General features: G+C 36.0%; 1 protein-coding gene and 1 long non-coding RNA gene across 7 annotated transcripts in view; one reads left to right on the top strand and one right to left on the bottom strand.

The window, feature by feature from the left end:
• The window catches only part of ADGRB3 (adhesion G protein-coupled receptor B3), a 446,791-nt gene that overhangs the window by 283,566 nt on the left and 145,957 nt on the right, over positions 1-17,268 (top strand). The window lies entirely within an intron of this gene.
• Positions 2,842-5,013, bottom strand: LOC118685685 (uncharacterized). The gene is made up of 2 exons (XR_004980016.1): positions 4,901-5,013; positions 2,842-3,000 (listed from the first exon to the last, which is right to left on the bottom strand). It is a non-coding gene; the product is annotated as an uncharacterized LOC118685685 (long non-coding RNA).

The following is a 17,268-nucleotide window of genomic DNA, read 5'->3' as shown; positions in this document are numbered from 1 at the left end:
GTCCTCTAGGCCCTATAGACTGTACTGGCAAGATGTCCTTTGACTAATGGAAACTTAAAAATTTTACATACCTATAGGTACTTATATTTAGAACTTTCAATACCAGACTGAATTCTACACTATATATAAATTTCTACCTCAGCATATGGATTTTTAAATTATGTCCTTCGGATAAACACATACTTAATAAAGAGATAAGGATGACCTTTTGTAAAATAACCCACGGTCAAAGTCTTTGTGGAGCACTAGGGATTCTCACAGCTTTTTCTTTCCAGGAGACAGCCCTGACCATCAGACTACAAATAATGATCTCATAAAGCTGTGTAAAAATAATAAGCATAATTTAAAATACGGAATATATGCTATTGACATTGAACTCACAAAACTAGGTATAGAAGAAAGCAGTTCAGAAATAAATTAACATGTTATGCCATTAGTTTTTAGAGATAGGAATTTTCCAACTTTGTAAATTCATTGTTAAGGACATAGTGACAACCAGTAGCTTTATGAAGGAAGCATCCTCCAAAGGCAACATAGAAAATATCTGTGTCTTGTCAGAGGAGAGGCAATACATTGGGTGAAGTTAATATCAAATCAATTTGATAGGCATTTTTGAATAAAATAAAAGGAGAAATGAGTCCTCATAAGGAATAGGACATGTTCTGAAACATAATGTCTAATTTCTAACACATAGTTTGTAGTGAGAATCAGGATGTAATAAAATAATGCTTTGCCTTCTCTCCACACTTGGGTAAGATACTAAAAAATGTATATTTGTGGTCCTACAAGGTTGATTATGTTCCCAATAGCATTTTTGGGGCATTTTCTGCCCTGTTTACAAACCTATTTATGAAGTGAAAGAACTTTACTATATTATTAGCCTTCCATCATGTTATCACAGTTAACAAGCAGAGATTACAATGAAGTTGCTTTAGTGGTACACAGTCAATCCATTATCATTATAACAGCTGTTAAATGAAATGGTCTGATATTCACCATAATCTTGCATAACTTTTTGAATGCCACAATTGATATTGAACAAATTATTGTGTTACTGAAGTGAGAACAAGTCTAGGATTTCGTACATGTGACAACACTTTGGTGGGGATGGGGATTTTTTCTCCTTTGGTGGGGATTTTTTTCCTTTTTTTTTTTTTTTTTTTGAACTGCAACACAACATTTTCTGTGGTTTTAGGTAGTTTTTCAGATTTTTTTTTTAGATTTTAATTCCTGTCACAATATACCATTAATGACTTTATACAGGCTAAGATTGACTCAGGAGAACATTTCTGGCTACATGGTTCCTCTGCTGTATTTTTTAAACCGTGAGATGGTCTGACTTTTGTGAAGCAGAAAACCTAGTCTGATTCTGCATTGTGACACAAATTAAGATTACAAACTTCCCATGACTTTTTTAATACCAGTTATAGCTCAATGGTTTTGATTGCTTCTCAAATAATTTCCTAGAGGCCAAAACCTGAGAAATAACCTTGTTAACCTTTCTTAATTAAAGTGTACTCTAAAACATAAAAGCTGTAGCTGAATGGCTGACATCACACTCCCCTTTCCCCTATCCACTGATATGGTGCTGTTATTTTGTCATGTGAATTGAAATTCATTTTATAAGACAGCACTCACACCTGCAAGTAGAACCCATTTAGGTGCAAACATCCTGGTAGCAGGGATTACCTATGTCAGCAAATAGGACTACATAGCAAGAAAACTAATTAACAATGAAACATGACCAGATGTATTATAAAAAGCCTTTAATGAATTGTGTCTTATAAATGTTCCAAAACTGGTTTTCTCTACCATGCACTGAGTAATTGCTATCATGTTTGGAATTTGCTTGCTCTCAGTTCTCACTTAAATTTCATATTTTAGTCTCTTCTTCAGTATGCTGTACAGGACATAAATTCTGATCATCATTAAATCACTTTTTTATTACATTTTTTGCATTCTTTCCAGAAGGATGTGTCAAAATAATGAAATTTTAGTCTGAGGGATATTTTGCCCTTTACAATAATGTAATCAGTGAAACGTGTGGAAACTCCCAGGCAGTTACTTGAGTGGTAAAAGGCAATGAATAACATAAGGATCATATTTCTTTCCAGAGGAAAAAAAGTTCTGGTTAACAAATAATTCAATATTTACTTATTTTGGTCTTGTACATACAATCAGGTAACTTAGAAATATCTATCTAAAGTTATTTTTACTTTAGCCTCTGTGATTTTTTTTCTTCAATCTTCTGGAATTATGACATATAAAGTAATTTTTTAGTCCTGCAGATAATGTTCCTTGTGTTTTCAACTAGCTCTCCAACTGGGTGAAAATTTTAAAACTTTTTACAAGTACTATGTCAATGACACTTGCAATTTTTTTCCATGAACTATGAGAAGTGCAGATTAGCCTCTACTGCTAATTTTTAGTGAAAAAATGTAAACCAAAACCATAATATAGGAGAATGCTATATAGCAGACATTCCAGTTAGTTATGTAAGTAGGTTCATTACCTTCAATCTATGTGAGTTTAGTTTGCTATCTGCATATTAAATGAACTTGTCTGTCAAATTATTGGCACTGATTGTCTACCTAAATTTAAGCTCCTGCTTTGTTGAACTGGGAGTTCTTTTATCATTTATCTGCTGAAAGAAAACTTCAATAGGTTGTTAAAGGCCACAGTACAACTGTAGCTAAATTTTAAAAGAAAGAAAATAGGACGTTTAATACCAAGTGTACTCTTGTGTTAAAAAGGATTTCTCAGGTAAGAACAGAGAACAGTGATGCCATCCAAAAGTTTAGTAGTTTAAGTAGACATGAGTAGACCCAGTTGATAAAGAGATAGATTAATTTTTGTTTTTATTATAACTGAAATATGCTTATACAGGAAAAAATAATTTGTAGTAGTCTTACTGACCATCTGACCATTGAAGTCTTCATCTTCTGTTTTAATTGTACACTTCCTTCCTCAATAAAACTCCAGGCAAGACATCTAGATGCCCTTGAACAAAATTTAGATTCATCAATACATACATTTAATTTAATACACTGTAAACCTTTGTCCAAATAAGGGCAAAAGAAATACGGCACTTTTCTGAAAATAGTCTGCATCAGAATGGCATTATGAAGTGTCATATCTTCTCTCAGTGACTTTCATTTAACTTTGGATGGGTTTATGACTAAAAACAAACAAACAACAGACAAACAGCCAGTTCTCACTTTAAAACCTCAGTCAGACAGCTAAAAGTCCAGGGTGTCTTTTCTGCCAATCAATAATTCTTCCCTTTGGAGTGAATTCACAGAATTGGTAAAGATGCACCAGACCTGCACACTATAAGATTATTCCTCATGTACTGAATTTGCACATTTTCTTTAGTTCACTCTCCCTAGCTGTAAGAGGTCTCTGTTGGTAAAAGAGGTACTGCTGCTGCTAAGATGATACTGGTATGCTAGCCCCTGTCAGTGCCATTTAAAAAGGAAAATAATTTCCACTTTACAAATGAGAAATCTTAAGCCCAGATGTGCTTGTTTAACTTCAACAGTGGTGAAAAAGTAAGAATTCAGAGGTAGATATTGAACCCACGACTTCTGAGTCCATGTGAACTCTCAGGGGTTCTGTAGTGTCAAATGTACATAAGTCCCTGAAGCAGGAGTCCCATAGTTTCCAGAGAAGAGACATCATCATTTGGTTAGTATAGTCTGCCTATTTGTCATTTTCTGGCCCTATGAATAATATGTTTATATATTATATTTATGCAGACTGCAGCACAGTGCAACAGGTTGTAAAAAGAGTGATCTTCAATCCAGAATTTGCAGACCCTGAGTTAAGATGCTTGTGAACTCCTGCTATCTGATGAAGACCTAATATCCAGGGCTCCCCTCTTTGAAGTTGTGTTTTGGGACAACACTGCTTGTATCTTTCTGGCAGCTTTATTTAAAAGGAAATGAGCCAGTTATCTGTATGATGCTGTTATCTGTGAATGGAAAGTGGTTTCAGGTGTCAATCCCTGTAGGCATTAACTAAGTGGAATTCTTAACATTTCACTTTGCAGTTTTTCTATTGATTCATTTATCTGTCTTTTATTCAAAGCTGCTGAAAATTCTGCCCTCAAGCAGCTAACTATACCTATTCACTATTAAAAGAAACTTAAACACCTAACTCTCAGGTTAGTAAATTTTATTTTCAGTGCCATGATTACCATGTTATTTAAACACATGGCTCTTTAAGGCCTACCCCACAGCAACAGTTTCACTGGGCTAGAATCAGTCCAAATCTGATGCAAATTGAGCATTTTCCTTCTAGGCATTTAGTGCCTTCTAAAAATTGGATTAAACTCAAAGAGATTCTGATGTTTTAGTTCAGTAAGTAATTATTTTCATATGTGACTTTCTGATTTCACAGTTTCTCTCGAGACCCACATCTCACCAAAGTATTAGATTAAGACTGATTAAACACATATCCTTATCTGAAATCTACAGGGAGCAATGTTCAAGATCATCTCTAATCTTGCACAATTGAAGTTGTCTTCAGCATGGGATTAGAAATTTTGATATACTTTGTTACAAATAAAACTAGACGTATTTAAGTTTTCCATCATATATGCTCAAATCTTCTGGATTCTCCCATATGTGTACAGAGGGATGCAAACTTGCAGAGGAAATTTTTTGGTTTATATATTCTGTTGTTTCCCTGTTCTGTGTGGTTTTGAAAGTAAGGAGGAAAACCCTGTCTTTGAGAAGGGAAAATACTAAAACCAAGATGATTATAGTGGTGTTTAGTTTGGAAGATGTTTTTTTCAGTTTTTAGCCTTAGTTGTGTGCATAAAAACAGCAACAAGTATATGTGACTAATGGCAACATTTCAATGTTGGACTTGTGATGAACTGCAAAATAACACTTACCAAGAAGCATCCCACATTTTGCTATTTCTAGTTTCCTTGATTTTCCCATCCAGTGATCTGTAACATTGATCACAATATTTCGAGTATCACTACAGATGCCAGCTATCTCCCAAGACATCTAGATGCAAAGGGAAAAGTAATAATTATAAACTTTTTCTACACCTTGTCATTGCAGTCTACTGTAGTGTGGAGTCGATATATTCTACACTACCTTCAGCTGCTGGTTTGGATACTGGTAGCTGCCTGGTTGTGATAGAAACAGCTCAGCACAGGCAGCTTTCTCTGATTCTGTAAACTAAAGTTATTTCGGGAGCCATTATTTCCCGAGAAAAATCACTGCTATAGTATGGCAAAGGAGCACTCTTTCTGAGACTAAAATAAAACTAAATACGCTTTTTGGGGCCATAGTAATTTCTTAACTATACATGCTTATGGCATAAGATTAGGACTATGATATGTGAATAATATTAATAATATTAATAATATTACGCATTTCAATAAATTAATTTTATTTAGCATTTAACACTGAAAGAACATCAACTTTTACCTTGCTAAGTACTGGTCATATAACTTACTGTTTGCTTATGTGTACACACACTTTGCAATCATGTTGGACATTTGGTATCTGTCTGCTTGGGCTTTTTCTTTTGTTTTGGAGTGAGGTCTCCCAGTCAGAAAGTCAGTGGTCCTAGTTAGTGTTTAAATGCAGGAATGAGACTTGCCAAAGGAAGAATCTGACTGCAGATGCTGCATGTGGACAATGAAATTGCCTGCCTTCCTTTAGTCTTTGATCCAGAGCAGCAGAAATGGAAGCAGTTTATAGAAAGTTGATGTGAATTAGGACCCAAAAGTTAGAAATTTATTATACCATAAGATTTTTCTCTGTCTTCCACATAAAATCAGTGGAAATGTTGAGCAAATATTTTCCAGAGTATCAACAGTGACTTCAGAGGGAAATTTGGAAGTTTAAAAAAAGTTACTTTAATATTGGAGTTTATTTCTATGTTCACTCTGTGGACATTCAAAAAAATCTCTGAAGTAACCCTTAGGTGGAATTGGACAGATGATGTTTTATAGAAAGGGACTTTCAGGCAGGAAAACATTGAAAACTTCTTGAGTCAGCAGTTCTGTAAGAAGTAATCTGTTAAAGTCCATTGCTAGTACTAAATATACTTTTGCTTTTCCTGATCATCAAAAGTTCCTGTAAGCATTTTTTCCTGATATTTCAATTCATGTTGCATTTCTGAAATCTTCCAGTATAATTTCAAGAAAATTTTGTTATATCTCTTCTATAAAATACACCCAGATCTGCTCATTTTTCTACATGCATATTTCAGCCTGCAATAGTCCAACAATTTTTAAAATTTAATTTCACAGTTTGACTGAAATTCATAACCTATTAAAAAATGAAGCTAGACATATATAAAATGAGCATTGCCATAGGCCACTTCTTTCCCCATATTGTACATGAATAGACTAAATCTGGTTCATTCATTAGAAATACACAATGGTTGTGCCACCATATAGTCTAATAGATTATGAAAATTATAATTCTTATCTCTTTGCTCATATATTCAAGGAAGGATGAGAAAAATCCAAGCAAAGACTGTCATTCAAGTAGCTACACGTAATTTTCTTTTTCTGGGGAAAGTTTGTATTCCTCATTTTCTTAACTTTTCTGTAGCAATTTTTTAGCTTACATCTATATTCACTCACAGAATATGGATACTTATTTTATTCTTTGTCTTTTTTTTTGGAATGCTGTGAGAATTCAAATAGTTGAACAATGTTTCTGATCTGGTTTAAGCATGTGTTAATGTAAACCAGACAGTGCTAAACATCAGTGCCCTGATGCTCAGAACAAATATTCTCTGGTTCCTATTATTAAAGAGTTATTTGAATTCTGCGATGTTCCAGAAGCTACAATAAACTCTGTCGATTTATTATCTGAGAAAAGTATATTATTCATCTATCAAGTTTTCCTGTTGATAAACAATATATTTAATCTGAATGTCACTTCCTCTGAAATATATAAATACCTAAAAAAAAATATACTGTTCCCTTTTTCAAGGCTACATCACATCTTTTTGTTATGGTCACCACTACGAAAACATTTGGCTAAAAGTTTCATTTGTTCTGAGTGATTCCAATAGCTGAATATATTCTCCAAACTAGGACTTTTTGGGGTTGTCAATCATACTGGAATGTCTTTTCTTTTCCTATTATTATGCCATATGGAAACTTAGTATAGAAATTGAAAATGACCAGGCAAAATACTTCATCATGCTGGTGGGCTTGGAGTTTGTTATTGAGAGAGAGAATTGCAGGAAGAGAGCCAACTGCAGAAATGTCACTGTAACTTACAAGATGTTGAGTATAACTATAACATAAAGGCAGAAAGTGCATAATTCCCAACTCAGAAGGGTAGATTTAAATAAATATAACTATTTCTCTAAATGATGGAATATCTAAGGTACCCAGTACATATTTTTGAGTCAAGGAATATTCTCCATTTATTAATGTAGAAATTATTAAGTCAGATCTCTGTGTAGCCATAGTATCATTTTTCTCCTAATATTTTATTCTATTTCCACTCAGCCATACTCCCCAAATGCAAAACCCTCAGATATAGAGATGAGATGTAAATCTATTACATAATAGGAGGGTGAAAGAAATGGATGGAAGCCTTTAATGTGAGGTACTCTGAAAAGTTTTCAGCTCTCCATGCTTCATAGACCACTATCTGGACTGTTACTACCAAAGTGGAAATTGTTAGCAGATAAATGGAAAGAATTTGGATTACTCTAAAGTTTTCTTCTCCTCTTTTTTTTTTTCTTATTAATTTAGTTCTAAGTCTGTTTAAAAAAGTACTAAAAGCACTTGACTTGGAAATATTTATTTGAACATCAGTAAGTTGTGACTTCTATCTACATTGTAGAAAACCTGTGCATTAAATGTGTTGGGAAGGTCAAATAATATCTCCATGTAGACCATCCCTTCTCCATTACCACCTAAGTGCATTTAAACCAATTTCCAAACACACAGGCTTTTTTTCTCTACCTAGCAGGCAAGTAAAGGCAGAATCCAAATTTGTCTGCTTGTATCATATGCTGTAACCCTTTTAATTGAACAGCAGACCTTTATACTCCTGCCTCCTTCCCCCAAAACCTCTTGATGTGTACTAATCCACATGCAGTACATGACTGAAAATTCATGACCCAAAGGCAATAATTCAAAATTTGTCTTTTCTAGCTCTTGTGAAAATATCCAGTACTGTGGCTATCTCCTCTGGTGGATGTTCTCTACTTACAATACTGCCTCTGGCACTGTCTGCTACAGAATTACTCAGTCAGTATTATGCTTCCATGTACCACTTTCTTTTCACTTACCCTTTGAATTTTACAAGAACATACAATACCTTGTAATTAAATATACACCTATTCCAAAGTGAAGTCAAAGAAATTTTTTCACTGGGACAAATATTCAGCTTTCACTTTTTATTTTCTTCATACACTTTTATGCAAATATGCATGCCACACACCTTCAGGTGTTAGAACAGTCCTAACGTTAAATTACAACATATATATTTCTGTTGCAAGGGTGCCAGTGAAATGAGTTTTTAATAATTTTGAATCCAGATGTTCCGAGTCTCTTTAATAGTGGACTTTCTCTATGATAAATTATTTTTAAACTGTACAATATTTATTCCTAAAATTAATTTCAAATGTAAGAAATTTCACCACACTTAAAACTTTATTTATTGCATTAAATGTTTGCAGAGGATAAAATAACTTTTCACCTTATCCATGTTAAGGTGAAACTTCAAGATGGACTGATTTGGATTTTCAGGTCATATGCAATAGCATAATCCAGTTTACTTTCAGTTAACTGTTCTTCAGAAATAAAGATACATCTTTGAACCACCCAACATTTGTTTTACTGCAGTAAGTTGCTACTTTGTACATGGTTCATTAATTCAATTTTTTTTCATCTTTGAAGAAATTAAACCCAGAAAAGAATTAACATGTACTACAGTTGTCTTTACAAAATAATGCAAGAAAGAGTGGAAATTCAAAGTACCACTGAGAGTCCAATTGCAGCACTGTCGTGGTGTTTTCTCACTGTGTGTCTAGCAGGATTGGACAGGGCTTCCTGGATCACTGCAAGCAGATTTGGCAGGCAATCATATGGTAATGTTTGGTTATAAAATCTCTATCACAAAACCTGTTAGACTGTGACTTGTCTATGTGCCAGTGTTACCCAGGTTAAACCACTCTTTTCCGTCATTATTCTTCTGGCGAATATATCTGCTGTTCTCAAATATCTCTCAGACTTTCTTTTGCAAGATTTAACAAATTCTTTCAGAATAGAGAAAATCGAGTAACCCTTTCTGCACAGCACTTTCAATCTGAATTCATGTTCTTGAGCATGAGTGACAAAAGTAGGGCACATGGATTCAATATTGCACTTTAATGATGTGGAGGAGGACAAAGAATTAAGTGGTAATCTATCTGAGTCAAAATTGATTTGGAAAAAGCTGGTAAAGGATCTTCTAATGAAATAGAATTAGATATACTTCTTAAATACAAATGTCAGATTTGACCTTCGATGAGGCTATTTTAAAGTTAGCAGGGAGATAAATATGACTTAGAACTGTACTGCACAAATGGTGGGACCTCATTATATCAACACTTCAGAGCTTATAGAAATTTTCATATTAGGGAACTAAACACTGTATTTTGCCATTTCAAAAGTTGATTTTGGCAAGTAATAAATGCACTGATTGCAAAACAGCTACCTACGTGAAATAATCTTGGATTTAGTGATCATACATTAACGTTAAAAAAAGTAGAGACATTATTTCATTCTTAAAGTTTCTCCAATTGAAACTGAAGATATGGAAAAATTTTACCAGATCTAAAAAATGATTCACCTGTGCAGATGTACGTGAAAAATTTTCTCTGGGAGAAACCTTGCATGAGAAGCTTCTGGAACAGCTGTTTTACTTCTGCTGAGGGTACAAACACTGAAATGAAAAGAGTCAAGTATTAAAAGTATTGAAATACCTCTTGTCCTTCCATTTTCCACAGGAAGTAACTATACAGAAGACTAATAAAAGAGATAGGAAATACTACAAATATAAGTGACGTGGCTTTATGCAGAAATTGCTCCTTTTTTATTTATTTACTAGTCTTCAGTAATAATGCTTGGCTCAATGAGTTTTAATAGATATGGAGGAGCATTCTCATATGCTATAATAAAGTGTAACTTGAAATCTGCCAAGTAACACCAGACCAAATCAGATGGGAGTGTGACCTGTAAACTCTGTGCTGAGTATGTCCAAAGTGTAATCAAATATGTGTGAACTTCAGCACTGTGTTTTCAGTATTCATTTTCGAGTACATTTGGCAGCTCATTAATTGTATATCATTAAGACAATATTCAAAAGGGTATTATAGTGATCATGGTATGTCTGGATATTAGTACAGGAAAACCGGGAGTCATAAAATTTATGTTTTTCACAGGCATAAAAGTCACAGAAATGCTTTATCATTTTAACATTTTCCTTTCCAGTAGTTTAATCCAGAGGAGATTAGGGACTCCAGAGTTCTCTGTATATATAGAACAAAAGACATCCTCAACCAAATCATTCTGAAGGCGTATTTTAGCAGATCTTTTAACCTGTGTACTTCCTGTGACAAATGGACCCTTCAGATTGACCAAACTGACCTCAGGAAATGGTGGTTATACTGATTTCCTCTCTGCTCGGGTATGTACCTGGATGTGCTTGGATGTGTCCCATCCCGAGCTGGTTGGGTCACTTCCTACACACTCCACGTGTCTGAGTGACCGGATAATGAGAGCGGAGCACCTGCAGGTCAGCTCTGATGCTTCCACCACAAGAGGCTCTACCCAGAAACAGACTTATAAATGTTTTTAACACAGGGAAAACTTCAGCTGGGTCTGAGGATGTGACAAAAGGACACATATCCATAAAAATCATGTTGTCATGGTTTAGCCATTTCATTTGTCCCCCACTCCTGCGCAAGTCCGTCCGTCCGTGCTGGGTGATTTCTGCTGCTGTTGTGCACTCGTGCCTCTAGGTGGAACTGAAGGGATTGAGATTTGTTGTAGGACCTGTACAAACACACATCCAATGTTTCACAAGTATGATGATCTCTCCCTTGAAGAGTTTCTGCCTATACGGCAAAGTTATATTGTTGGAAGAGAAACAAACCAGTAAATCAGACGGCTTGGCTTGAGTATAAAAGCAGGAATTCATTAAGCAATCATTGACTCATTTCTTCAGTAGTCATCAGTGGCAACTCCTTCTGAAAATTATGGCACTTTTGTATCACTTCCTCGAACTTGTTTCTCTTGAACTGAAGTCCTATTAAATCCTCAACATGTATGCAATTTTTTTAATAATTAAATTAAATAGATGGGTTTTTTCCTACATAATTTCCATGATTTAGAGCTACACTCTTAAATAAACTGCAGGAGAATGGCAATTAATTCTAAAGTATGTGGACTGAGACTGACCAAGACATTTTATCTTTCTCAGCTTTTTTCACATTCAATGAGGATTTAAATTTCATTTAGAGAAACACTAGTGGTTTTTTTAACATAGGCAAAGTAATAAACTATGCTCAAAATATTTGAGAGGTGCTAAAGTAATTCTTATTATTGTTCCTCATTTCCTATTTAAAAATAAGTGGAGCTATATCCAGATTTAGTGCATTATATTTTTTTTTCCAGTCACACTGAGAAAATGCGAAGGTATTTCTCTTTTGCCATCATCTGCTGGTCTTCTGGAGCAATCTAGTGAATTATTTAATATTTCTGCATAGTTGTCTACAAGAGAGATTTTTATGTTCTTTCTATATTGCATAATTTGTTGTGAGAAAGTGACAGAAAGAAAGATGACTTAACTTTGTCTACTTGATAGGTTACATTTATATTCTACATTTTTCATGGAACTGAAATTCACTTCCTGGCCACTTTTTCTATCCTTTTTTGTTATCCACTTCCCACAAAATCCAAGAAAACAAACTCTTGTGCAGAATTTTGTTTCTACAACATGACAAGAAGGATTATACAGGCTCATTTATAGTGTCTCCCTCAACTGTGGTAAAGACACTCAGGCTTATTCTGCTGCTTATACACTGTGGTGCTTTACCAGTGGCACTTCTTTTATTTCTGATTGAGTGGGTCATGGAAAAAAAATCAACTGTTCCATCATGTGTCTGAGATTTTTCTTATAATATGTCAGGAGTGGGAGGTGGAGAATAGGAGTGGGAGTAGAAGGAAAAAGTCCCTAAGTTGTTGGGGTTTTTTTTCTGAAACCAGGAATGTTATTAACCACAATGTGCTGAGATGAGGCCTTTACTGCTTCAGTTCACAGATATATGGCCTGTTTGTCTGCATGTCCTAGAAGTTCTCAGTTGTCAGGTGAAGCTTATCTGAGTTACAATAGATTTAATTCTTTCTCCTTATTCATTAGCTCAGAAAAGTCAGTAATGATCAATCCTGATGAGGTTTAAAACTCTGTTCTCCACTCCCAGTTTCTCCAAAGGGGAAGTGGCATTTCTTTTGCTCATGTCACTGTTACTTTATTATGGGCATCTTTCCACTGCAATCAGGAGCTTGAAAGTGTGACATTGGCCACTCATAGCAAAAACAGCTTGCACTGAGAGACAGGAGCAAATACCTCACTTGCCTGTGGCCCTGGATAAATGAGCAATAACCTGGCTGTGATGGCAGGTCGCAGTTTGAGGCACTTTAACTGCCTGGGGTCGTTCTTAAGCAGTTGTACCATACTGGCAGTCATGTTATATTTGTAAGTTAGGGTGAGATAATGGCTGGCATAGGCTGCTATTTCATGGTTGCAAGGCAGACATATTCTGATAATTCTCACTGAATCATAGAATGGAACCATATCAAATGCCAAGTTGGGAAGGACCCACCAGGATCACTGAGTCCAACTCCTGGCCCTGCACAGCACACCTGAAAAATCACACCGTGTGCCTGACAACATTGTCCAAATACTTCATGAACTCTGCCAGGCTTGGTGCTGTGACCAGTTTCCTGGGGAGCCTCTTTCAGTGCCCAGCCACACTTTGGGTGAAGAACTTTTCCCTGATATCCAGCCTAAACCTCCCCTGACTCAGCTTCATGCCATGTTCTCAAGTCCTGTCACTGATTGCAAGAGTAACAAGACTGGCACCTGCCTCTTCCCTTCCTCTCACGGCGTATTGAAGACTGCAATTGTAATCTTGTTTGGAAATTATATTTCAAGGTGCAATTCTAATTTGGTTCTGCCTCTCTGATAAATGCTCACTGTTCTGATGTTCCAGATCCTCTGTGTTTATAAATGCAATTCACAGCTTCATCCCAGTTAGTTACACCACTTAGCATTAAGACAACAGAACCAGAACACTGAAAAAATAGCTATTCTTTTCTCTCAGTTTCTATTTCTCTCTCTGCCACAATTACTGTGTGAGATACTGCAGACAGAAAAATACAAAATATATCTTCCTTGCCACAAAGAGTAGGTACATACTCATTGCAGTGATTCAGACAAGAGTCATCTTAGATTATTTGGGTTTCTTATATTAAGCCGGAAGTCTTGAAAACTAACATTTTTTTAAGTTCCCATGACTTTTCAGGAAATAATTCACTGTGTATTCACCAGCTGACTGCCAGCTTCCCTCCTGAGGATCCCTAGGATCATGACTACCCTCCCTGTCCAGAAAGCAATAAATACTCTGTGTGACTGTTTAGAAGATGCTGTTGTGTATCTAGAAGGAAAACCAGGTAAATTAATTTAGGAATACCAGAGAAATCACAAAAAATACCCAAACCCTTTACATCCAGTAAAATGAATGTACTTAAAAAGTCAGTCTGGAATTAGAAAAAAAGTGTGTTTGTGTTATGTGTGAATATGTGGGTGTATTTCACCCTTTTGACTAAGATCCATAAAATGCACATATATTCAGGCTGCTTTAAAGCGACTTTATTTTTTTTCTTGAATCCAGATATTAAAACCAACATAAATGATGCATTGCATTGACCTTCTCCTTATTATTTATTATGTTCTATTTATGTCAGGAACAGAAAAATAAGCATCATGTCCAAGGACATCATAATAATTATCTGTAAGAAATTTTCCAGTGACTTCTTGCACTTATAAGTTTTTAATATTTTCCTTTCATCACTGAAGCCTAGTAAAGTCATTATTTCTGCATCACCTAAACCATTCCTCAGCATATGAAATCATGAGGCAGGCTTTGTCTTTTTCTATTGCTTTGCTTACCTTTCTGAGAAGCTGATTTATTTCCAACAGCATTAAAGTTTGCTCTCGCTGCTGCCTCATGTTTCAGACTCTCATCAGCAAGGTGAAAGTACAGGCAGGGTTCTGCTCATGGTGTCAGGGTGTAGGGCTGATAGGAGAGGCTGGTCACCAGTCCTGCTGTGGTGTCACTGAAGCAGGGGCTGATGCCCAGGTGAGAGGATGTGGTCAGGTGGGGGAACCCCAGGAGTGTAGCAGGGCAGGGACATTATGTCCTGCCAGTGCCCTTCGGGCCCTGGTTCTTAGCACATCTTTTCCTCAGATATGGTTTTTCCAGCAAGGAGAGAAGTCAGTCCTTCAGAGGTGGGAATTCATATCTCCACAAACTCCAAGAGCTGGCAGGGACTCAGGAGAAAGGTCTTCTGACTTCCAATCCTGTCTCAAACTCCCTAGAAGTTCTCAGGTGCTTGTGCAGGGGCAGGAGGAAAAAGTTGCACAGATAAGTACAGAAAGTAACCTAATGTGGGAAGCAATGAACACTTAGAGTGCAAATTTAGCATTATGGGGCACAGGTAGTCCCATAATTTTAAAATTTATTGATTTTAAAATTAACTTCTAGTTTCTGATATAATACCAAGTTTTCATTTGTTTACAACTTTGTCTAAGTATGACTGGACTGGTTTTTCTGTGTCTGTCAGTTTTTGCTCTCTGCCTAAAATGTAAAGGGTGTAAAATTTAAGCTAAATTATCAGTCATTTATTTGTGTAGAATTTACAGGAGGGTTTTTTGGGTTGTTTTTTTTTTTTTTTCCTGGTATTTAAACTTAGTTCATTGAAAAGATTTAGGTCTCACATGCTATGGCATAGGATATGAAGTGTCAAACACATGCATATAGGCACCTCAGTTGAAAACATCATGCTGTATGAAGCCAAGAAAGAATTTGGGAAAAATAACAGAACACATGATGCTGAGTTTTGTCAGTGTTTGATTGCTAAACTTATTGAAGATCAACTCTGTCCTAAGCATTACTGGTGTTCTTAAAATGACTTCTGAAAGCACCAAAATATTGGTGTGGAACTTGGCTGTAGAAAATCAATAGAGGAAAACTCCTGTGTCTCAATGCACAGGGGAAAAACAGCCAAGTTTCAAAGCCAGAGAGTGAAGAGGAAGATTTGGGGGTGTTTAAAGAAGGAATATTGGCATAATGTGTAGGAGAGAGAGAGATACTGGCAAGAGAAACAAAGTGGGCAGATTTGAAACAGTAGAGGGGGAGGTAGCAAAAGGCGTTTAAGGAAGGGAGACTGCGACAGAAGTGGGGACAAGAAGCAATGAAAAACAAGTGCACTGAAAATACACTGTAAAGTGAAAAGGCTCTGACTACTGGTATTGAGTCCACTCAGAACTTTGGGAGGGAAAAAAACCCCAAAATTCCTAAACTTCAGAAGATTGTCAGTAAAATATAAGGGGATTTTAAACAGAGAGGTTGAGAACTCTTGCTTGTTTATCTTTTAAACCTAAGAGCCTCCATAAAACCAAAAAATCCTAAGGTAAAAGAGCTAGTATTCATGTGACCACTTAAGTTCTAAAGAGTTGGAAAATGACAGTATTGAAGCTGCGTAATCTTAATTCAGTCATTTTGTGCTTTGGTGCAATTTTAAATTATATAATCTTGCACTCTTGTTTGCTGTAAGACACCTGCTTCTCTCAGTACGTACACATCCTCTGCAAATTAATCAGAAGTTTATAACATCACTTCTTCCAGGAATAGAAGAGTCCGTTTTTACTGGGGCTATCCTACAAAAAAGTCTGATTCCTTATAGGCTCCATGAATTTACAGAGCTAGAAGTCCAATTAATGAAAGGGTTCAAAAGACTATAAATAGAAAACAAAGAAACCCAGGAGGCTCTGAGGAGGATATAGAACATAGTCTGCTGATTGCCAAGAGGAGCAGTAAGTGCTGCCCAGGAGCTGGGTAATGGTTGGGGCCAGAAATACTTTCAATGGACAAAAAAGTGATCATAGAAAATATCACACAATTTCAGCAGAGAAAAGAATAGCTTCATATCTAAGAGAGTTGAAGGTTGCTATGGAAAACAGGATTCTTCTCCTCCCTCTGTCCTCCCTGTGCTGAGTCATTTCAATCAGAGCCTCCACAGGTGGTGCTGCTTGTATGGTCCTCAACCATTGCTCATTGCAACTCATCCTCTGGTCCAAATCTTTGAAATAATTGACTCTTTCTTGCCACTCGTGTTCCAAAAGCCATCCTATTAGTATGATTAATTATCATTATTAAGTATTTATTGCAGAATTTCATACAGACTAGTATAGGCTCCATTGCGTTAAGAATATAAAAAGTGATAAAATTATCTCTCTACCCTAGAGATTGTCACTATCTGAATACCTAAGACAGGCATACCACAGGAGGTGTGACAACCAGGACAGTGTGGTGAAGAATAATTTGCTCAAGGTCACTCAGAAGACTTTTAATGACAGGTCTGGAAGGAGATACTGTCAGAATCACAGGAGTTCTGAAGCTAGAAGTCATTTGTTTAAAAAGATTGCCATGCATTTAAACAAAATGATCTGTAATGGAAGCCTGTCACCTGTGATGTGAGTAAAGTAATTTATTATGCAAGAGCCATACAGATAATTTACAACAGTTCTTCTGTGCCTTTAATGTATAGTAACTGTAATCATGGAATTGCTTCTGAAATCTCTTTTATGCTTCTTGGCACTCCATATGGTAGTTGGATAGTGCAGAAAAAAATATCCTCCAGGAATCATTGAGCCAGGCTTTAAGCCAGGCAATCTCCTCTAACAGTTTCAGAGCAAGCCATACTATAAAAATGTAAATGTGGCAGCAATACTTCTTCTTCACACCATTTTTCAAAAGGTAAATGTAAGTGTTGTTCAAACCACAGTGCAGCTTGAGAGCATTTGTGAAGGACATAAAAAATCTGAGTTGCTTTGCGTAGGTGGCTTTACACACCTGTTACTGTGAAGGTTCTCTGATTCAGACATTTATCATCAAACAACATCAGTAGAAAGACTTGCAGTAATTGCAGCTCTGCACAGG

This window comes from Molothrus ater, chromosome 3, assembly GCF_012460135.2.
Source record: "Molothrus ater isolate BHLD 08-10-18 breed brown headed cowbird chromosome 3, BPBGC_Mater_1.1, whole genome shotgun sequence".
NCBI classification, from domain to species: Eukaryota; Metazoa; Chordata; class Aves; order Passeriformes; family Icteridae; genus Molothrus; species Molothrus ater.
Note: the sequence above shows the minus strand (reverse complement) of the source record. Positions and strands in the feature narration are given on the sequence as shown.